Source organism: Pinus tabuliformis, chromosome 9 (genome assembly GCF_031772625.1).
Source record: "Pinus tabuliformis cultivar Carrire ecotype Pingquan chromosome 9, CPIR1, whole genome shotgun sequence".
Taxonomy (NCBI): Eukaryota; Viridiplantae; Streptophyta; class Pinopsida; order Pinales; family Pinaceae; genus Pinus; species Pinus tabuliformis.
In genome coordinates, this window is record NC_142307.1 from 1,494,852,405 (window position 1) to 1,494,876,062 (window position 23,658).

At 38.7% G+C, this 23,658-nt stretch overlaps 1 pseudogene; it reads right to left on the bottom strand.

Annotated features, from left to right (window-relative positions):
* Positions 1-472: 472 nt before the first annotated feature.
* On the bottom strand, positions 473-2,234 carry LOC149154268 (pirin-like protein; annotated as a pseudogene).
* Between the last annotated feature and the right edge of the window lie 21,424 nt (positions 2,235-23,658).

The following is a 23,658-nucleotide window of genomic DNA, read 5'->3' on the forward strand; positions in this document are numbered from 1 at the left end:
AAGTAGTTGCAAATATACCTTGGATTGATTTATTGTTGTAGCAAATAATGCCTTAAAAGTTGTTCGATTACATAAATCTTTGATGAAGGTTTCAAGGAAAGAATAGTTGTCTTGATTACCAATTATAACTGCTTTCTTTATATATGCTAAGGTTTCTATCAAGGCCAAATTTCGTGGCTATGTAGTTTGAGTGGTTGAGCAAATTCATTCCAAAGTTGTTGGTCATGGAGTTTGAAGCGTTGAATAGATTCATTCCAGAATCCAAGGTTTACCTTTGAAAGGGATATTTCTAAAGTTTCCACTATGTTGGCACTGTAGGGAAGGAGTAATAGAACATAACTCAATGAACTCAGACAAAAAAATATAGGGAAGCAACTTTGTGAATGTACTTCTAAAGAATTATATCTGATGCTCTTGAAGGCATGTCAGCAAAAGTAATTTTGGTATCATAGTTTTGAATTCAATATGTTGTCTATTCAGCATCACTAAGCCCAACAGTGTCACGACGCCATCCAACAACTCTCTCAAATCCATTTCTAGAACATTGATAATCTTCAAGAGCCTGAATTATTTCTTGTTTATTATTCATAAAAAAGGGACCATATTGAATGACTGGTTCATTAAGTGGCTTCCCCCCAATTAGGAAGAATCTGCAGGGAATATTTGACTTGTTCCAAACACTCAATCCATTGCCATAGCTTTATTGAATAGTTTGGTGAGCACCAATAGCTGATGAACTAAGATCTCCAAAAAATGCCTCACCTTCTCAAACATAGACAAATGCATTCAAACACTCTAGAACAGGTTGATGAAGAACAACTCCTCGCTTCATTGTGAAATCCAAGAACATTGTTGGAGTTTAGGTGTATGCAAGGGACTTAATGCCCAAAGCTTCTCCAATTATAACAACTACTCTAACACCATCTATCTCAACCTCTGGTATGTCTTTACCTTCCAATTATTTATATGTAGGTTCAATCATATAAAAAAAACCATTGCTTTGTAGGTCGGTAACTGAATTAGAAATAGAGAATCTTAAATAAATTATCTTGTTAGAAACAAAGGTACATACATTTTGTCTTTTGATGAAATATTTACCAAAAGTTCGGAGCCAATCTGGACCCCTTTTCTTGCTTGAACGTCACAGTGGACTATACCTCTTTGAGTTGTCATCCATTGGACAACATAATAAACTTTTACTCAGAACGTTATCACAAATTCCAATGACCTAGGTCTAATTGGATCAATCCTTGTTGACCTTAAAGGAAAGTTCATGAAAACCACAAGAGAATGAAAATTTTCCAACTTGCATATCACCAGCTTTGATGGTACCCTTGTGTCCTGCAAAATCTTGATGTGTAAAAGCTCCCTGTAGACAAGCCATGTCCTGTAAGTTATTTGACAAAATTGGCTCTCAAATAAACAAATAACGGGTTCAAGCCCCCACACAAACCATCAAACATTATAAATGGAACTTCTTTTAGTCAACTGTGATGTTATAAAGTCCCTTCCCATTAAGAAATTTAAGCAGAGCATGACAGTAAGCATGATTATTGAAATAATCCAATCACCAACAAAATGTATTGGTGCTTACCCCATCTTCTCAACGCAGAAGGAAACCATTTCCTCTTCTAAAATATACAGAAGAAAATATATCCATGTCTGGTAAATAAATAGATGAATCCATGAAAGGCCCAAGTATTGGCATATGAAGCTTCTCTAGGATGGGTTTACCTTAAGAATGTATGTCATAGTCTAAAAACCTAAACAACAAAAGCAAGGAAAATACAATTATCTTTCAGAAAAATAAAAAAGAAAAGGACCTAGGCTTCCATAGCAGATACTACACACACCCAATGGAAAAATCAAAGTGTTATTGAGTTTTTAAAAAGGAAAAAGATTGTACCTCTGTGAGGATGGTTCAGAAAGCTAGCAGGAGGAGAAACTGCAAGCCAAATTAAATTTAGCATTAAACAAATAGTTCCCTTGACAAACCACATTAGCAAAATGACAAACATTCAACTCAAAATTGAAAACTTATGTTCTAGTCTGATCAAGACCGATCGTGTCTATCATAACCCAATTGTAGCCCAAGCAAGCTCAAAGGAATTTCTTACACGAGAAGGGAAAGAGTTCGAATCTCATCATCTGCTTGCTAAGTGAATTAGGTTCAATTTAATTGCAAATTTGTCCAAAAGAAGGAAAGGATCCAAATTCTTCAATTCAGGCCCGCATGCATATCAATATCCAAAATTTTGATGAAATCGAAGCACTAGACATCTGAAAAGAAAAATAAAAAACCCAAAGATTGTAAGGAGTAATAGCACCACATAACTCCTGAGCAAAAATACAAATGAACCAACACATGGTATATTCTTTCCCCTTCACATTTGCATAGAGTTAAAGTTCCAGGACCCTACCATACCCTATTTTGTATAACCTCTCACATCAAAAAATTAATCATTATGGTCAAACACATAAAAATCTTGGATTTCATTGAATATTTAACTTTCCAAATCTTCCCCACCACTAAGCTACTACTACTGCTTCATCATCAAAGATATCCTTGTACCGCAAGCTAGCTATCAACAGTCATATGGCAGGATTGTTGGAGCATACTAAGGTATCACCCTCCACCTTCAATTTGATAGAACTTTCATCCAACCTTTGAGTGTAATCCTTATGGGTCTGCATCTAAACCTTCCAATCCTAAAGACTAAGAATCCACCAATCCTTCTTGCCATTGGCCAAATATCAGTAATAGTTGGATTTGCAACATCATCTAGTACTAGTATGCCTTGTTCATTCAATTTATTTAACATGTGCTACAAGAGATGATGTTTCCCCACACATCCCATCCAAGGATCTATCCCTAATATTACCTTCTCTTCATCCCACATTCTCCATGCAAGCATTTTCCCAAGAGAGAAGGATAGGACTAGGGCTTTCCAGATAATCAAAGCAATAGATTTAATAAGTGTTTGGGATCCAAATTCAATCAAAAGTGAGTGGGTCAAGATATTTTTGCAATATAACATTATGCCAAAGATCTTAGTAGTTAATGATTTGCCAAACTGATGTATATTTTTAAACCCCACCCACCAACAACGTTGATCTTGGTTATTTCTCCCAATTGACGAGCAATTCCATATTTTTCTCTCCTTCATTTCCATGAAAATAAAAATAAAAAATCTTCTCTTCCAACATTCCAACAAGGATATAGGACATAGAGCAAAAATAAATAGGAATTGCTTCTAGAGAATATTTTACAAAAGTCAACCTACCGCCTATAGACAACTACCTATTTCATGCTGCAGTAATCTTTGTCAATGTTTTGATAGGTCTGGATTGAGTATCCATACCCATAAGCATTTTCCATTAACATAGATCACAATTGTTTCAAACCTTTACTGAAATGAGCATATTCTGGAAACTATTTGTCTTGCTTATGGTGAGTTCTATTGGAAATAATTGATGATTTACATTCACTGATTTCCATACTTTTAGTTGTATAGGACAACTCACGAGGTGAGATGTACTAATTCCTCTTATCCCTCATTCGAAGTGATGAATTGATTACTTATGTTCATTTATTTCGATACCTATAGTTGTACAATATAAACAAATAATTTATTTCTAATTTAGGGCCTAAGCCTATGAAATGGCACTTGAATTCTAAGAAAAACATTGCTTCTTATTTCAATTTATGGGGAGTCACTATATAGCATTACATAGTGTTGGCTTATTAGGGCCTGACCCAAGTTCGGAAGTGTTTTAGCCAAACAAATCCCACACTACCGGTCGTTTCAGCAACAATCCGCAGAGCGCGAACTGAAGTCTTACCTGAGCTAGTATGGGAGCGTGCTGGAACCAGGTTTCCACACCCTAGTGATGTATTGGTGAGGTTTGGATGGGTCGCGAACCAATCTGCGCACTTGTGCTACGCTGCACAGCTACCTGCCCTCGCATAGGTCTGCGACAAGGCACTTCCTAGATTCCTTATTATTATTGTGGTTATTAGAGATATGATCTAATTCTTAAAGTCTTAATCAAGAATTCAATAATTATAACCAGCGCACGCAACCATAAATCTTAAAGATATTCATAAAATCATAACACAAGAATAGACATATAGATCTGCGACCAAATGCACAATAATTCAGAAACGCTTATCTTTATTAGTCTTTAGTTTTAGTAAAATCCAATTCCACCTTGTACACTCAGTTGCAGGGGTCCGCACACACAACTGCAGACTCTACCAGGCCTCTGCACACCTAACTACAGAGCCTTCTCTAACTACCACCGACCACGATACAGACTTACAAACTCAGATCAATCTTCCCTTACAAAGCCATACACTTTAGATCTTATCAAGGATTACCAAAAAAAATTCCTTCTAAACCTAGAGCCATGCTCTATTTATACATGACCATGGTCCACGGACCATGGGCAGGCTGACTTGCTTTCTATTATCTTACATTATTTTCAGGCAGACAACCCTTTGACTTGACTCATTACAATTCGCGCTTCGCGCACTTCAGGGAACCTGTACCATACTATTACCTAAAATTGTGGGCTTTAAGCCCCAAAACCGTTATGCAGGGGATCCGCTGCCCAACAAGCCCCCAACACAATCATCGTGACTCATCCTGAGTCACTCGGCTGGCATGGTGATCTTCACGCAGAGGTCATCTAGCCACTTTTTTGCTTCACTTACATTCGCAACACATTCTTTAGCCATTTGTTGTACTCGTTGTGCACCAGCCTCCGATGCATCATTATCAGTTTCACTTGCTTGTTTGAGATCATATACTTCCTACATGTGTGCTAGCTTTCCCTCGATGTTGGTAGTGACTGTGAATGCCTCATCAAGCCAAGGCTAGATGCGTTCTTTAAGCACTGCTTCTTTCTGGTGAGTGGCATCGACTTGTGCCTTGAGAGCTTGGGCCTCCCTCATCTTGGCCAATCGCTGAGTAATGGCAACCATCTGTGTGGTCCCGCGGACATTATCATAGGCCTACTGCAACTACCGTGCTTTTGTCTGTAACCACTGTAATGTTGGGTCTTCCTGTAGTGAAGTGACCATGATAAGTGACTGATCTAACAAGTCGGTGCACTCATGCATGGCACATGCTATTTCTTCCCTCCCGGATTGAATGGTGTGTTTCCACTACTCTCTAACATTCAGTGGTGTAGAGGGTTGCACCTTCAGTCTCAGCTCTGGGATCTGAAAGTCAAGGTCCAACTGGATCCCTGTTACTTCCTCCTTTGCCTTGTGGAATTCAGTGGCCAATTTGTGGATCCGTATACCCTCTGGTAAGTCTGCTATAATCTCGAGTTCAAGGATGTGACGACATGCTTCCTCGATGATCTACTCCAACTGCTGAGTCTGAGCTACCACTTCGCCACGTTAGAGGCTCAACTGCTCAATATTGATCCGCTGTTCACTAAGCATCTGTACTGTGCGTCCTTCCCTAGCACAAAGTTCTGTCATGGCTCCATCCTGCAGCTGGTATAATATCTCGCGTGGAAGGGTAGCCAAGTTTAGTCCAAGGCCCTTGAGCTAGCCTACCGCAGCTCTGTCTTCCGCGTTATCCACTGTCAGTGCCCCCTTCGGCAGCATGATGACATTAGCCATTTTGGCTTGTAGCAACTGCTCGGTTGCTGATGTACCTGTGATCCCGTGGGTGGCAACCATTCCCTACGGTGGGGCCCACACATGAAGATCCTGGATTTGTGTCCTCAGTGCCCCAAACCCAGTCTATTGCTCCATCATTGCTTCTTGGATCACTTCCCTAATCACTTTGTGAACTATAGCGCCAATGTCATATAGGTCACCCTCGGTCAGTGTAATAGGCTCCCCCTACAATTTGGAAGCCTTGGTCTTCTTCCATGGCCCAGTGCATTCTGGGAGACGCGGTCATTTCAATTGTGTCAAGGTGGTGCTTGGGTTGGTGCCTTCCATTGTCACATCTGTCCCTTGTTCTGTTGGTATGTGCGGGCGTCTTTCTTCCTGTTTCGTAGTGGCCCCATCTGCTATAGTCCTTTACATGGTGGACTTCGCTACTTCCCGAGACGCCCATACTTCCGCAACTAGTTGTTCGTTCCATTTTTGTTGGGCTAGCTTCTTAGCAGCAACCTTTTGCTTCTGGATCTCTGTTTCATCACGCACTACCACATCTGGTGTGCGCCATTCCGGTGGCCATGTATTGACTACTGCAAAAACAAAATCAGCTATGGTGATGAAGGGGAGTGTGGTTCACTTCTTCTCTGGATCCCTGTGCGCCCTGATATATACATTGTGCATATCTGCTTTAAATTCTGCAAAGTTCTTCAGACTATCATATACTGAGGCAGATAGGTGTGGCCGTTTGTTGATCCATAGTCAGATGCTTGCCTCCATTAGCACACAGAAGATCTTGGTATATAAGATTCACGTAGCGTCCCTCATTACCCACAGCGACACATATTTTACTGCCTCTGGTCAGTCCTGGTCAAGGGGAGGAAACTTACTATCCTTAGGTAATTCATCGGTAACCAACATGATGGATAATAACAACCATGCATAGTGGAAGCTCTTACCCTATTATTGGGCCTTCCTAAAGTTTGTCAGAAACTCGTCACATAGGAATTGTGCCTAGTTGAACTGTACTCCTTCTGCACATTGCTCGGCCAGCGTGATGACTCTGACTGGTACCTCGTTGCCCCTGCATTTCCTCATCACCTTTCTTACCAATAACTGGGTAGCTACGTGGACCCCTTTATTCTGAATACTAGTAATAACATACCCTGTTTGCTTCTTTTCCATATTGTATTTCTTTTTCATAGCCTCCGCAAGTGCCAAGTCCCCACCGGTGCTGGAAATTTCCGTGAGGTCCCTTCCCGAACAAGGAAGTTGAGAAATCCTATGAATGAGCTCCGTCGTGATGGGAATGGGCTCCTCCAGCCACAAGTACCCATCATGCACTAGGAAAAGCAGTTGTCTAATAACAAATATCGTAATTGGGGGCCGATGGAAGTGGGGAATTGATAGGAGATGGAGTAGCATGACCTCCTCCACCCCATGCAACCAGGCCCATGGCTGCAAAGTGGTAACTGCCCCTTCCATGCTTTTTCCATCAGCTTGCTAGTTTCTAAATGTGGGAACTTCTCACTATCCGCGAGGTCCCAGTCTTCAAAATTTATAGTGGGCATGCGGCCTATAGCTGTACCTTCAAATAGAACCCCTTTGTGGAGTAACGGGGTGTTGAGTGTGCTTGCCACAATGTCCAAATCTGTAGGGACCTTTACCCTCCCTTTCCGCAGAGGGATGTACTTGGGTAGTTTTACTGTGGCATGTATTGGCTGGAGGTCTTCTTCTATCTCTTCCTCTAGTTCCAGTTCTCCAACAAAGGTTGGAGGGTCCTCTTCCTCATTGTACAAACTCCTTTATAGTGCTGTGCCCTCTTCCAACTACTGGGAGCATTGAGACTAGGCTTCCTACAGATAGTCAGGTGGTCACACCCCTGGTTCCGTATTTCAATTTTTCTGTTAGCCCGGGTTGCAGGCACCTTTCAAGTACCTTTGTATCCAATAGCGCATCGCGCTCTTCTGTGTATGGTATTCTCCCTTGTATAGTAAGTTGCGGTCGCAGCCATGATAGCAGGGTTGCAGCTCGTTCAAATGCAGTAGTAGGGCCAACTAGGCCTGGTCCCCTTATTCTTAGATTCACACGTCCCACTTGTGCGACTCTGGTTTTTCAGTTTGCAGATTTCTTCGTCCAATATCATGCTTTTCCTCCTTAGCCATGCCCCTTCTTCATCGAGTTCGTGAAGTTTCAAGTTCCCGCGCCGAATGGCTTCCTGTAACTGCTATATTTCCTTACCGAGGTCCCTCCGTCTAGTCCGAGCTGCTGGGGCTGTGGTCAGGGGACTTCAATTCGTCTTCCTTGATTCATCTTGTCTGATCGCTAATATGGTCATCTTCGCACACCTCTTTTTGCGTATGGTTCTATAGGTCCATTGAACACTTGGTACGTGGAGATTCCAAGTGGTTTATTTTATCCGGTGACTTTGTTTAGGATCCCGCATGTATTTTCGACTGTCCCGTCGCGAACGGCTGGCGGAATGTGTCGCCTTTCCTGCTGCCACGTCGGGTTCTGATTATTGGTTCTTATTTGGGAAGGCAATTGTAAAACATATGTCTAAATCCCTCGCCACAGGTAGGTGCTCAAACCGCTTCATCCTTGTTGTCCCGATCGTGGGTGACACTAGGGATCTCTAGACCGTACACGTACCCGCCTTCTACATTCACACCAGTTCCCCCTAATCTTCTAATGTGTACTCCATGCTTGTGCAGTTCGCGTGCACAGTGCCCCTTTTTTCACACCATGCTGCTTCTGTTCTGGTATTGTAATTTCACAGTGGTCTACGAGTTCCTCCTCGTTTGTTGTGCCATCATCTGCTAGTAGTTTCCTTACTTCGGTTGTCACGCGTCGCAGTGATCTAATCATCATATTACAATTTATCATTGTTACTTCATGCAATCGGTTCTGCCATCACTCTATTTCTTCATCTGAATCTGACTTGCAGGAAATGTCATGCTCCCATTAGATTCTCCCATCCACTATCAAATTCACCCTATCTTGGTCTTGCGCCATTATCTGGTAGATGTAGTCCAGTTCATCATCACTGTCCTCATCGTGCACAGGTTCAGTGCAGCACGCTCCTTTGGCTGGGTCTAGTATAACTATTACATAGAGCTACTTTTTCTCAAATATCATCTTCTATCTTTTTAAGTTGATGACCCCATTCATGTCCGTGGCCCAATCTATTACTAGCAATGCGGGGTAGGGATTACTATCATCAACAGTTTCTATTACCTCAAAGTCTGTCTGCGTACTTATGCCTTCAATGTCCACTATCACCCCTTGTAACCTTCCCATGGGAAGATCCTTTGTTGGTTTTCCATCCGTAATTGAATAGGAGACCACTGCAGTGTGGGCCTGCAGATGCGTTCCCACATTTGTTTTGATAACACATTCACATCTGAACCCAAGTCCATGATGACCTAATCCATCTCATACTCACCAATTTGCACCATCAATCGCATTTCCTGCCCAGTGTGCAAAGCATGCTTTCCAAGTTTCTGGACCACACATGGCTCACCTGACCCCGTGCACCTAGTGATCAGCTCTTATAATCCCTCAACTACCTTATTGTCGCGTAGCAGCTTCATACATGTCTCTAAAAAGGTAGTAAGAATAGAAGGATCCATTCTCAGCTCAAGTTGATCCTTACTACCTAAAGTAGAGGTGTCTGTGAAGCTCTTCTTAGCTTCCTTAAATGTTTGCTTCACGCGTTCCAACTCAGACGCAGGTTCCTTTGTCAGAGCCTCACAAACCCACGAATCTTCTTCGAGCTGCTTCCTCTTGTCTTCCCCTGTAGTCTCGTCACTTCTGAATACCATGTTTACGCTGGGGTCTTCTTCGCGAGGTTCAACCCTTATCATTTGGATGTTTTGGGTCAGAGTAGGCTGTAGTACCCCTTTCTCACGTATTTGAGCGATTAGCTTAGGATAGTCTACCATCTCGTGATCAAATTACTTGCGGTACGGGAAAGATATTCTAATCGGGTTTGTACAGTCACACACGTAGTGCCCAGGTCCTCCACAACTGTAGCAGATCAATTTTCCACACCCTCATCTATGTCCCATTCCCCCTCATCCTCGTCCTCATCGCTAGAACCCACCGCGCACTATTGCTGCAGCTAGATCCTGACCTCGCACCTCAGTCCACATCCTATAGGCAATTGCTTGATCCATCAACAATTCATAACTCTCATAGTTTCATTTATTGTGGCCCACGGATCTACAAAAATTGCAAATAGCTGCTGGGGAGTCTGTGTAAACTTCTGCAATAGATGACAATTGTTTGTTGTGTGCTTTCCCCCCACCTGTCAGATTGCGCACCAGAGCGCAGGTGCCACACTTGGCCCTTCCTATGCCTCTGGTCTCAACAGTATTGCCCCCCCGGCCAGATAGTTCACCAATACCAGACAGTGATCCTTATTGTGGCCCCGACTTTTACATTTTATGCACAACACCTCTTCTCACGCTTCTGGCTAGGGCACCCTATCTTGTTTCAAACTCTACATCTCCAAGCATAGGTTTTGTAGTTGAGCGTGGATCTATTGGACTCCCAACCTAGGACACTATATCGGAGTTTCATGTAGCCTCATTGCTATTTAAAATGCTTATTCCTGTGCTGACAGCTTCTGTTGTGATAGCACCATCCGAAGATGTGGTGTCAAGGATGACATAAACCATGCGCAGTGTTGCGCATCCGTCAGAATCATGTCAGCCTCGTCGATCGTGCTCTTCAATCTCTAATCTAGATCCTAGGGAGTTTCGCCTAGAAGCACCACAATCTTCTTGAATATGATGATCGACCGCGTCTCTGATTTCGGCCGACTAAATTCTTTGTTTAATGCAAGCTGGATTTCCGCTATCCCAGCATTTGGGTGATCATTCAAGTGCTTGATATACCAAGTCAGTGCGCGATCCTGCAGCACACTTACCAAAGTGGCCTTCTTAATATTATCATCCGTAACTCCGTGCACTTCCCACACTGCTCTTACTACGAACCAAAATTGATCAATATCTTCACTCCCTACTCCTCTAAATACAAGCAACTTAACTGCGCGCACCATGCTAAACCGCTAATTTGGTGGAGGTGCTGTTGGCGAAGATGGGGGTGAAGGAGGTGAGGTGGGTGGTAGTGTTAGTGGAGATGATAGCTGCAGAATGCATTGCCTTATCAAACTGACTGCACTCCTTGGAGAAGCCTGAGTGCGTTCTTCCTTGCTTTCTCTCACGTGTGAAATTAGGGGACTATTTCCTAAGCCTTCAATACCTTGGTAGATTCTTCCACTCCACGTTGGTCCAAAAATTAATGTAGTCGGATAACCCTCTTTTCACATAACAACATCTTAATCCAGGTATTTAGGTATTTGATGTACCTACCTCGCGGTCCCTTGAGAAAACGCCGCTCAACTTCGCTTTAGCTCACAGTTGTTTCTATCGTGAACTTAGTGATAAACCATCCTATTATCTGATCCAGCCAATGATCTACGATCCGCACGATCTTATCTTCAAATGCCTCTAGCCTATGCACGAACTTCAGAGTACACACGATGCGCTGCTCAAGTTTGCACCTTCCCTGGCTATCTGCTAGCCTTGCGATCCACTCATATAGCTCTGAAGAGAAAGATGAAAGAAGATCTCATGAATTTCCATATACATGTAGTGATCTAGCCGCCTATTCTCAGATATCTGTGGGGTTTTGTTTTCCTGTACCACGAACTTGTGATGCTTTTCATCCAACCAATCTTCAATCCCTTTCTTCATAGGGTTCCAGCATTCCAACATCAGACATCCCCTAGGAAAATCCTGGTCCTGGCAACAGAACCATTTTTTGGCTTATTGGGGTCTGACCGAGGTTCAGAAGTGTTTTAGCCAAACAAATCCCTCACTACCAGCCCTTTCGGCAACAATCCGCAGAGCGTGCACTGAATTCTCACCCGAGGTAGTATGGGAGGGTGTTGGAACTAGGTTTCCACACCCTAGGGATGTCTTGATGAGGTCTAGAGGGGTCGTGAACTGATCTACACACTCGTGCTATGTTGCACAGCTGTTTGGCCCTCGCGTAGCTCTACGACGAGTCACTTCCTAGATTCCTTATTATTATTGTGGTTATTAGAGATCTGATCTAATTCTTAGAGTCTTAATCAAGCATTCAATAATTATAACTAGTGCATGCAACCATAAATCTTAAAGATATACATAAAGTCATAACATAAGAATAGACATACAGATCTGTGACCAGATGCACAATAATTTAGAAACACTTATCTTTATTAATCTTCAGTTTCAGTACAATCCAACTCCGCCCTATGCACTTCATTGTAGGGGTCCACGCACACAGCTGTGGACTCTACCAGACCTCCACACACATAGCTGTAGAGCCTTCTCTAACTACTGCCAACCATGGACTTAGAGACTCAGACCAATCTTGCCTTACAAACCCATACACTTTAGATCTTATCAAGGATTACCAAAAAAACTACCTTCTAAACCTAGAGCCCTACTCTATTTATACATGCCCATGGTCCGCAGGCTGACTCGCTTTCTATTATCTTACATTATTTTTGGGTGGATAACCCTTTTACTTGACTCATTACAATTCACGCTCCGTGCACTTCACGGAACCTTTACCATACTATTACCCAAAATTGTGGGCTTTAAGCCCCAAAAGCATTACACGGGGGATAAGCTGCCCAACACATAGGACCAAAAGAATGTATACCAAATTGCTCAAAGGAATACATCCAATCATAAGGAGAATGATAGATTAAATAATGGTGGATATGTAGAATGAAGACTTTAGAGGAAGCATAGAGCACTGAAGGTTTACCATTCACATTAAGAATCATAAATAGTATAGAAAAATCCCACAAACGAGGACTGCAAATAGTGCATTAAGGGTGTGTGTTAGTTAAAATTCAAGAATAGTATTTAAAAAAAAAACTGGAGGATGACAAAGAAAGGTGAGACAAGGGAAATTTTGTATACATAATTCTTTCATAGACCAAAAGTTTTTGTGATCACAGAAAACGTTACTAACCTGATTCCAACCACGCTATTGAAGTCATCATCCAAATATCTCTTGATATATTCCTGAAAATCAAACTTGCTATCTGGAGCCAAGTGAGCTTGTACATTTGAAATAAATTAATATTTTAGAACAAATCAGATTCATGTAATTTTAGAAAAAATCAGATGCCTTACATGAATGAAGTGGGCTTTCACATGAACAAGATGAGAAGGAAAATATGATTTAAAGTGATCAAAACTTACAATGATGAAGCCATGACAAAATAAACTAGCCCCAACAAGACATCACCTATGATTCTTAATAATTAACAACACTTTCCATATAAGGTCGGTATGGTATATGTAGGTGAAGGACAAAATGGGAGAATTCATTTTCCATAAAATTTTAACAAAAGAGGAGAATGTATCTTGACCTCAAAAATCAATTCATTCTTTGTATGGCATATTTCAATCAATTACAAAGTCAATCATGAATCATTTGTAAATCATCTCCAATACATCTCTGGCAGCAGTCTCCATGTTCTTCTGATATATACACGCATGCTTCACTAGGTCTTTTCAAACCCAGAAGTTGTTTTAAGAAGCTCTTCTCATGAGTAAATAGGGATCATCTTGGCAGGGTAAGTGTCATTTTTTGCAACAAAGGAAAACTTCTGAACATGAAACCTATTAGAGAAGTTTTCTTCTTATCAATTTTGGAAACTTTCATGCAAACCACTTTCAAACTATTGAGTGAAAGGGTTAAACTTAATGCCTCGAGGCTTATTGTGTGGTTCTACAATCCAAGCTTGGTATGATAAATCTCCCTATATAATAAAATTATTGTGTTCAAAACACTATTAACATGATGCTATAAGTAAGAGAATTACTAACCTTAAAACATTTACATTCTATTGAGAGTTATTCAAGAGAGACCAAACATTCGAGAATTGCAAGAAAAGGTGCTTTTCTACCAAGCCCATGAAGGGAAACTTTCTTTAGCGAGTTTGTAACAATAAATCCTTTAAATACAACAAGCTTCATCTTTGATTGGTGCAGAGACAGACAATACTTGAGCTTGAACGTTGACATCCAGGGACAATTATGCACTATGACATTTATCAGCATTGGGCAGTTAATTATCACTGAGCTTTCACACTTAACTCCAATGAAATTCATACACTAGATATTGGCCACACAAACTTTCACATTGCTCAGCCCTATATAGTGCTGAACTATCAAATTTTCAAGAAGAGGGAACTTTTTTACAAGGGTTCAATATATATCATCGTTTGCATAAATGAATGGAAAGGATAGATGTATGCCTTAGAGATAGGTTCCACCCTTTTAGTTATAATGAGGGGCTACCCCTATCACCTTCCAGCCATCCATATTTGATCCTTCAAACAATAGTAAAAGGGAGAGGTTAACATGGGAAATAACCCCTGCTGGTTATTGGAACACACCTACCTATATTGGCGCATCAGGAATAATTATTACAATAATAACCACATAAATAAATGAATACATATTATTCTATTTGGTTAGAAATAAAAAAAGAGAAACCACAAAAGAGGAAAACCAACAAAGAATCGGGGAAGAGGAAAATGGTGAAGAAGCTACCAATCGAATGGGGATGGAACCACTCTGCAACTCATCGCACTTTTGTAAGGTCCCTTTAGTGTTTGAGTTCAATGCCTATTGTGTCAAACCGAGAATAATGACTTCTCATTGTCATTATCGTTCCCACGAGTTCTTGTGTGATGCAAATCTCTCGCTAAACATTCTCTCCAACCGGGGAAGGTCGCTATAACTATTTCAATCCGATGGGAGAGGATGCTTTAATTGTTAATCATTTTCTCCAACCGAGGAATTTTTTTAGAACCATTTCAATCCAATAGCAGAGGATTATTTAGTCTTATAAAATTCGATCCTACACTACAGACCGGTACACGATGGCAGCTAGGGGAGTTATTGTAAAAAAGAAATGTCTTACGGCATAACTAGTCATAATTAAAGCTAGCAATAAATGGAGTTAGCCATGCATAAGTGATAACTCATGTACATAGAACTGAACTGGTGTGAAACTCATGCATTCATGACTTGATTTGCTAAAAATGGACCTATTATAGATAGAACACCCATTAAAAATAGACATGTTTTAAAATGATATTTTATAAATAGATTACCCAATATAAATTGACTACTTGTTAAAAATATAAATGCTCTAAATAAGACTCCTCCTAAAGAGTAGGGAAATGTGAATGTAGGAAAATACTTATATTAATATTTATAAGAAAGATCCCTTAAACCAAAATATATGGATAAATGTTTTAGAAATTACTATTGCAAAATTATTTTTAAGAATATGTTATTTTCTAGATATAAATTTTCCCTTTTATAAAGAAATATATTTAGGAAAATAAAGAAGGTATTATTATCTAGTTGACAAATTATATTTTCAAAATAATAAACTAGTATGATTCATTATAGCCATGGATTTAGAAAGAGCCAAGAGGGACCAACTCTCTTAACATGCTAGCTTTAGAATGAAAACAAAAATGAAACAAAGTATGCACCTTGGGAAATTATATATATATATATATATATATAATATATATATATATATATATATATATATATATCATAATTTCAACTTATACGTATACTATCATTACTATCACCATCCACATTGGGTCTCGCTTTTGATACTTATAATGCCCTAATTGACATCTATTTTTGACCTATTTTGCCTCGAATCTATCAACTATTCGGCTATTTTCTTCAAGTATATGCCCTTTTAGCCGTCTGATGTCTGTACAAGGTAATCTATATTTCAAAATTCAATTTCTATGTTTTCTTGTAGTAAAAATAACATTATTTGATCTTTTACTCTCTAATTTCTCTGATCGGTTCACATAGATCTTTGGATCTCCACTCCTGTTCATCTAGTACACATTCAACATTCCGACACTTGGGTAGTTCATCATTCCGGTACTCGAGTAGTTCAACGATCTGGTACCTATGTTCTTATTTGTCCAGCCTCTTCAATAATCTGGCAGTTGGGTCTTCATAAAATACTTGTGCACCCATCTGGTACTCAGCCAATAGTCGTGTTCTTAGTGACCGCGATCACCACATGCATGCACCCATCTGGCACTTGACCAATGGCCCAAGATCTTGGCTATTGTGCTCATCATATTGTTCTATTCTGGTACAAGTTGTTCCACTATTCGATTCTAGTACCACCTCTTCTATTGTTTAACTCTGGTACCCATGTTCTATTGTTTTGTTCCGGTACCAGTGTTCCTCTATTCGATTCCAGTACCAGTCGTTCCTTTGTTCTATTTCGGTACTAGTATTTTGTCTAATTCCTCTACCACACTTCATCTCTAGACTTCATACTTCATCAAACATTCTACGATGGAACCAAGAAATTTATTGAAGACATCTCCCTTACTTACTGAATCGAGATTCACTTCCTCCTCATACACTTCGTGTCATGAGGACAAAGTTAGAAATGTAAATTGAGTTTAACTATACAGATTTGATTATTATCTCTTGTAAATTTGGTTGTAAAGACCCTATTCTTTATAAAATAAAGGTCAGATGAATGATTATGTTAACCTTTTAATCTCTTAGTCTTTTAACCTTTTAGTGTTTAGAGAGAGATTAGGCTAGAGAATAAAAGAATTAGAAACAAAGCACTAGCACTCTGCGATTTGTAATACTGATGAACTGTGAAGTTGTAATCCTTCTTTTTTATTAATAATATGAGCAACAATTGTTAAGATCAGCGTGTTAACTTACTTCTTAGCTCTGTAATTTTTTAAACTTACTTTGGTAGCTCAGAAAGGGCCCACTGAAGCCATCAAGGCAAGTTTTCTTTTTTTGAAGTTATTAAATAGTTTAGTGTTTCTAGTTTTTCTTTATGAGTGATAGTTTCTTAGTTTAAATTGTGTTTGAGCTATAGATTTAACGATTGATTTTTTGAAGAATAGGAGGGATAATACTTGAGATCTCACCACTCACCTACATGCACCAATAGTGAAGATTCTTATCAAATATTTCCTGTACTACTTTTGATTTCCTTGTTTAATAATTGAATGCATTGAATTGATTTGGTTAAGATTAATACTTGCAGGAAACAAAGTTAAGTCCATTTTGTTCTTTCATGAGAATATAAATGGAGGAAATCTTTACCAGATTTAAAATGTTCAGTTTACATTGTTTGAGCATTTTTTGGCTTTTCATTAATTGTGTGATGAAATGAATAAAAGTTTGTAGAATGAAGTGTTAATTTGAAGTAATCACTATCTAGAGTATACGCAGCAAACAACGAAACTTATCTATTGTCAGCACATATAGTGCATCAACTCTACTAATTACAATTCCTTGGTCAATAATTAAGTATTGAGTAAAACACTTATACCTATATATATACTCATATAATTGCCCCAACACTTTTGGCTGTGTTGTCGGGGAGCTATAAATGGTGATAGATTTGTTTGATGGATTGTGAGTAATATCTAGGACGACCTAAGGGCAAAGATAAGATGGTAAGACAAGAGGTAAGAACCTGTGCATCCACTTTGGTGGGGTCACTCCAAAGTTAATTTGTCCTCTCTTTTGGTATGTAGTTAAAGCTTGATCATTTTGTTTTTATGAAAGGAATTAGAGATAGGAAAGGTAGAATCATTTCATCTAAAACCGCATAAAATATATACAGTCCTAAAATTGTAACTCTTACTAATTATTTTAATTATTATGCAAGGAAAACACTAAAGAAGGAAAGTTTGGTGATAGTAGGAGAGGAGACATCAACATAAATCAAGCAGTGGTAGAGGAAGTTCAGACTACAGTAGGGACAATACCTTAGAACAATACATACAATCTAGTGATTGAACCATCATCTTTTGCAAGTGAGACATCTCCAACTACCACAAATCTTAAAGTGTGGGAAGGAATAATGGAAGGAGAAGGAGGAAGATTCGACAACCCGAAAAACAATGAACCAAAAACATTTGGATTTCCAATCCTTGATATTACTAGCAATGTCAATATGAGGAATATTCCCTGGTCATGATTACCTCATTTCAATGGTATGAAATCTGAGGATCTAGATTCATTTTTATTTGAATTTTATATATTGCATAGAAGTTATAATTATACATATAAAGCTGAAAAACTGAAACTTTTCCTAGCCACCTTAAAAAACTCTGTATTAAGATGGTTCATGAGTCTAGGGGAACATAATATTACATCTTGGGATGATATGCAATCAACCTTTCTGCAAAAATACCAAGACTACTGTAGACCTAGGGATGTCTAGAATGATATCTTTAGAATGCAGCAAGATGAAGATGAAAGCCTAGAAGACTTTTTAGAAAGGTTCTTTTACAACTACCAAAAATCCAAACAAGTTGCTCTTAACCTAGCCATAGTTAAGACCATTTTTCTAAAAGGAGTGCTAGACGACTACGTAAAAGTGCTTAACCTTATGATTTCGGGTGATGTTTATCAAAAGCCATTTGCTGAGATGGTTGAATATTGTGAAAAGTACTCCCATATTCAAGCCAAAGCTGGAAAAAGTCCTACAAAACTTACAGGTAGAGTTGTGCAACAACCCACAAGTGGGGTAACTAGGATAAAATTGGGGAATCTGTTGGACAAGTTTAAAACTAATATCCTTAGTACTATTAGTAACCATCTAGATTCCCTTAATAGAAAAGGAAGCAAGAATATAAAAATATTTCTTTAGCTATCTTCTTTCCTCATTGTAGGAAGAAACATCCTAAAAAAGAATGTCCCCTTAATACCGTAGAGGTTTGTAGAATTTGCACAGATAAGCACTGAACCAAAGAATGTCCTTCGTTAGGATAATTGCAAGCTATATACAAAGGGGGGATAGAACTATGAGATTCATCCTATCCCTCTAGGAGACCATAGAGGCAACAAAACCCCTCCATGTCCCAAGATCCTTACATGTATTTCACTCAACAACAATGGGCCCCTTATATGCCTTACTCTCAATGGGGACCCCAATAATTACAAGAAAATCTTGGAAACAAGGTTAGAGGGGAACTATGTATGGACACATACCTCCACAACCTTACCAACCACCCTCTTATCCAAACTACACACAATATCCTTCAAATATTTCACAGTTATTTCTAGGTTTTAACCCACCGCTCTTACCTTCATTCCAAGAACAACAACTGCCCATGAACCCAAATTCACAATAGTTTCCTATGAACCCAGACCCACAACAATTTTCTCTACCCATGAATTTGAGTCAACAACAAGTACCACTAAATCCAAATCCTCCTCGACCTACCCAATTGCCTACACAACCTATTCCAAACCCTAATAATAATCCAGCTCAACTTGTGCAGAATGTGGAGCTGTAGACCTTCCCTAATTATACCATCATTTCAGCTCCAATCAATGAGATGAGGTTAAGATCTGGGAAGATATTAAATAAAATAGGACTTGCAGTCATTATTCAAGAAGAACAACCAACAAATTCACCTCTTGAAAATGAAGAGGAATATTTTTCTCTTGGTGAGGAAGAAAACCCTCCTAAAGTAGTAATCAATTCTACTACACAACCTAAACCATCTCAATAAATTACTCAGCCACCTTACCCAAAAAGGTTGCTTGTTAAAAATCTCGAGGTCCCATCAGAATATGACTTAGAGGTTGAACTACTAAATGTCTATGTGAGGATAGCCTTGTTACATGCCATAAAACATATTGCCATTTATGCCAATATTGTAAGGGACCTTTGCATTAAAAAGCCAGGAAGAAAGAGGAAGGATCCCCCTGTTATCAATCTAGTTTGCCAATTATTGGAAACCATGTTAGGGATTCCTTCTAAGTACACTGATCCTGGGAACCCGATAGTGACCATACAGATCAATCGTAGATATTTAAAAAACACCCTGTTGATATAGGCGCAACAATAAATGTCGTGACTACGGATATCACACAAATGTTGTAGCTAGAAGGCTTAAGGCCCACTCAAACTTTATTGGAATTAGCAAAAAAAAATATTCTTAAACCAACAAGAAGGTTGGATGACGTAACAATTGTACTAACTTCCTGGGAATATCCTGTAGATTTCTTTGTGATCCATACAAAATCCTCCAAACCTAGACATCCAATAGTACTGGATTAACCTTGGCTCGCTACGGCTGATGCCTTCATTAGATGTAGGTCTGTAGAGATGACAATTTCTAATGGGTGTCAAAGTCAAAATATTGTTTTATTTCCTCCTGCCCAACTTGCTACAGAGGTTTCTTTGTGGTTAGAAAGCCCATATGGAGAGGAGGAATGTGCTAAACCATTGTTAACAATTGAACAGTCTAAAGGTCTTCAAGAATAGACTGAAGATGAAGTTTTGAAGTTGTTCTTAGCCACAATGAGATGTATCGATTTCTCGGAATCCTTCCAAGAATATGAGAATATTTTGAGTTTTGAATTTCAGGAAACATGTCATCCTTATACCTCTACATTATTTGCAATAGCAACAACATATGAAAGAAAGGAGTCATCTATCCGTGATGTTGAAATTTAAGTTGGGAATTTCTTATACATTAAATCTAGTCTAGGGTTATAACAACAAGAACAGCTGATCCAAATGATTAGGAGGATATCTGGTGCTTTTTCATGGGACTACTCTGACATGAAATGAATTCATTTAGATACCTGCATGTACCATATATATACAAACAATGAAATTGGACCAGTAAGGCAACACCAAAGGAGAATGAACCCAACCCTAAAACATATAGTAAAAGAAGAGCTTCAAAAACTCTTAAATGCTAACTTCATTTACCCTATTTTTGATAGCAAGTGGGTGTCACCACTAGTCATCATACCTAATAAAAAAGGTAAACGGAGGATTTGTGTGGATTTTAGGGAACTAAATAATGCCACCTTTAGAGAGTCTTTCTCATTGCCTTTCATTGATAAGGTATTGGATACCTTGACTAGGAAGAAATATTTTTCCTTCCTAGACGTATTTAGTGCCTATAACCAAATCTAATTGCACCTGAAGACCAAGAAAATACCACTGTTACTTTTCCATGGGGTACTTATGCCTATGTTCTTCCTTTCAGGTTATGTAATGCCCCTATCACTTTTAAAATGGTTGTCCTTGCGATTTTCTAAGATCTAACCCAAGGTTGTGTCAAAGTCTATATACATGACTTCACAGTATATGATAAACATTTTCAACAAGATTTAGACAACCTGGAGAGTGTCTTAATCATATTTCAAGAGACTAACCTTGCCCTTAGCAATGAAAAATTTAGAATGATGGTTACTGGGGGTATTGTGTTAGGTCATCATATTTCTGAAACTAGGATAAGAGTGGATCCTACTAAAATTGAAATAATTGCTCAAATCAAAACTCCCAGCACTAAAAGAGAAGTTAGAAGCTTTCTAGGGCATGCTGGATACTATAGAATATTTATTCAAAATTTTACCTCAATAGTCGCTCCTATGTTTAAACTTCTAACTAAAGATGCAGATTTTCAGTGCAATTCTCAGTGTCAAATTTCCTTTGAAACTCTTAAACAAAAATTGTCAACTACTCCAGTTCTAAGAGGACCAAATTGGAGCCTCCCTTTTCACATTTGTACTGATGCCTCGAACACAACTTCGGGGGGTATTCTGGGCCAAAGGGAAAATCAAATCCCCTATTCCATTTACTTTTTCAACAAAAATATCTCCCCTACCGAGCATAACTATACAGTCACAGAAAAGGAATTATTATCAGTAGTTCATGCCATCAATATGTTTAGACATTATATAACTAGGTATGAAGTGTTTCTACATACAGATCATTCAACTATAAGATTTTTAATTAATAAATCAATAACTAATGCCTGAGTTACTAGATGGTTGCTACTACAACGAGAATTTAATATTACTATTGTAAATAGGCCAGGAAGAGATAATCTTGTTACTGATTTATTGTCTAGACATGTTCATACATGTGATAGTGCACTAGTTGCTAATGATTTTCTCGATGAAAATTTGTTTTCTATTTTCACTTATACTCCTTAGTATCCAGATGTAGCCAACAAACTGATTACAGGAAAACTGCCACATAATTTATCCTCAAGAGAAAGACAAAGAATTGTTTAACAAAGCACTAATTATATGTGGAAAGATGATTGTTTGTACCTTATTGGACTAGATATTGTAATTATAATATGTGTACAATAGGATGAAATGGAATAAATCCTAAAATATTTTCATAATGAGCCATGTGGTGGAAATTTCACCGACAAAAGGATCACATACAAAGTGTTATAGTCTGGATATTTTTGGCCCACTATTTTTAAAGATGCAAAGAAGTATGTGGCTAGCTGTGATGATTTTCAAAGGATGGGAAGGCCAACCCCATCAAATGAAATTCCCCTTCAAGCACAGATAGTTATTCAACCCTTCGACAAATGGGCATTAGATTTTGTTGGTCTATTTTCTCCTATTTCTAAAAAGAAAAAGTATATTTTGGTATGTACAAATTTTGTAACCAAGTGGGTAGAATCGAAAGCATTATCTTATGCTAATGAGAAAACAGTTGTTGATTTCTTATTTGAGGGAATATTTACTTGATTTGGTGTATCGAGAGAAATAGTAACTGATCAGGGCACCCAATTTACCTCTAAATTGGTCAAAACCATTATTGAGCAATACGAAATCAGACACCAAAAATCCAACCCTTATCATCCACATGAAAATGGCAGGTGGAATCTACTAATAAAGTTATTGAAGCCATTCTCACCAAGACGGTACAACTGCATCACAACGACTTGGCCGATAGGTTACCTGAAGATTTGTGGGCCTATAGGACAACTTGGAGACAGACAATGAGAGACTCGGCTTACGATTTGGTATATAGAAAACATGTACTCGTTCCTAAAGAGTTCTAGATTAAAACCTTTAGAATAGCCATGCAGCTAGGAATGGATCTGGGTGAGGCACAAAAACAAAGATTGATGGAGTTGAATGAATTAGATGAAATGAGACAAGATGCACTTCAAAGAACAATGCTTGTCCAAGATGAGAGAACCAAATGGCATGATAAGTTCCTTAAAAATAATTTTTTTCAACCTGGCAACTAGGCTTTGTTATATGCCAGGAGGTTTAAAAACTTCAAGGGGAAGCTGTCAACTAGATGGCTCGGAGAGAAGACCTCTTTTGTCGTTGATGGACACCGATTGAAATTTTATCAGAAGCCACTATCAAAAGAGAATTTTTCCAATCATGTTCTTCAGAATTCTAAAATGTAATTGGTCAGAAAGAGGAACCCTCCTCTCACTGATCCACCTCTGTAAGTTTTGTTGCATAATTAATTTCATTTTGTACATATATGTATATAGGTGTGCTAATGTATATGATGATTTTTGTGTTACTAACAAAAAAAAAAGTTGAATGTGTTCTCATGTAAATAAGGAATAAGGAGAACATCTACCAGGTGTAGGTTTATTCCTTTATCCAACCCTGGTAGATTATCTATGGAAAAGGGGGCTTATGGAGTTTTCTTTAAGTTTTTCAGACTCCTAAAAATTGAAAACACTAATGAGCATGAACTAGCCCGGGATCGAGAAAAATCCATGAGAGAGTGAATGGAATTTTCTTTAAGCTTTTTATACTCCTAAAAATTGAAAACACTGGAAAGCATGAACTAGACCAGGCTTGAGAAAAATTCACGCGAGAGTGAATGGAGTTTTCTTTAGTTTTTATAGACTCCTTAAAATTGATATTACCGAAGATCATTAATTGATATGGGCTCGAGAAAAATCCACAGAAAAGTAGCAGTTAGGTGATTTTCCAATAAAATGGAAATGAAAATAGGAAACAAAGGTCAGCTTAATTTAAAGAAGAGGAATGTATCCAACTACAAAATGCCTTCTGATTAAAGAACCTTGGAACTGGATCAATGGCTTCTTTTTCTTTAGTTTCAACCACTTCCATTACAAATTTTGAATTCTTGCACCAACGTGTATTGTT